Genomic DNA, 209 nt, shown 5'->3' on the forward strand with positions numbered 1-209 from the left:
CAGCATCCCCCGCGGCACGGCTGGCCCGGCAGCGGCCAGAGCTCGCCCAAGCCTCGCACACCCCGCGCCTGCCTTACCTCTGCCAAAAGCCAGCAGCCCACAGGGACGGGGAGGCAGAAGAAGGAAGCGCAGGGATTCAGAGTGCTTCAACTTTCAGTTCTCCCTCCGGCTCCCCGCTCGCTCACTTTCTTGCTTGCTTTCTCTCCTTC

The 209-nt window shown here is 64.6% G+C and overlaps 1 protein-coding gene across 1 annotated transcript in view; it reads right to left on the bottom strand.

The window, feature by feature from the left end:
- The window catches only part of ARAP2 (ArfGAP with RhoGAP domain, ankyrin repeat and PH domain 2), a 115234-nt gene extending 115025 nt beyond the window's left edge, over positions 1 to 209 (bottom strand). Inside the window, exon 1 of the mRNA XM_014311940.2 lies at positions 78 to 209. The gene's annotated coding sequence lies outside the window, so the exon portion shown is untranslated. The remainder of the gene's footprint in view (positions 1 to 77) is intronic.

Source organism: Geospiza fortis, unplaced genomic scaffold, assembly GCF_000277835.1.
Source record: "Geospiza fortis unplaced genomic scaffold, GeoFor_1.0 scaffold40, whole genome shotgun sequence".
Lineage (NCBI taxonomy): Eukaryota > Metazoa > Chordata > Aves > Passeriformes > Thraupidae > Geospiza > Geospiza fortis.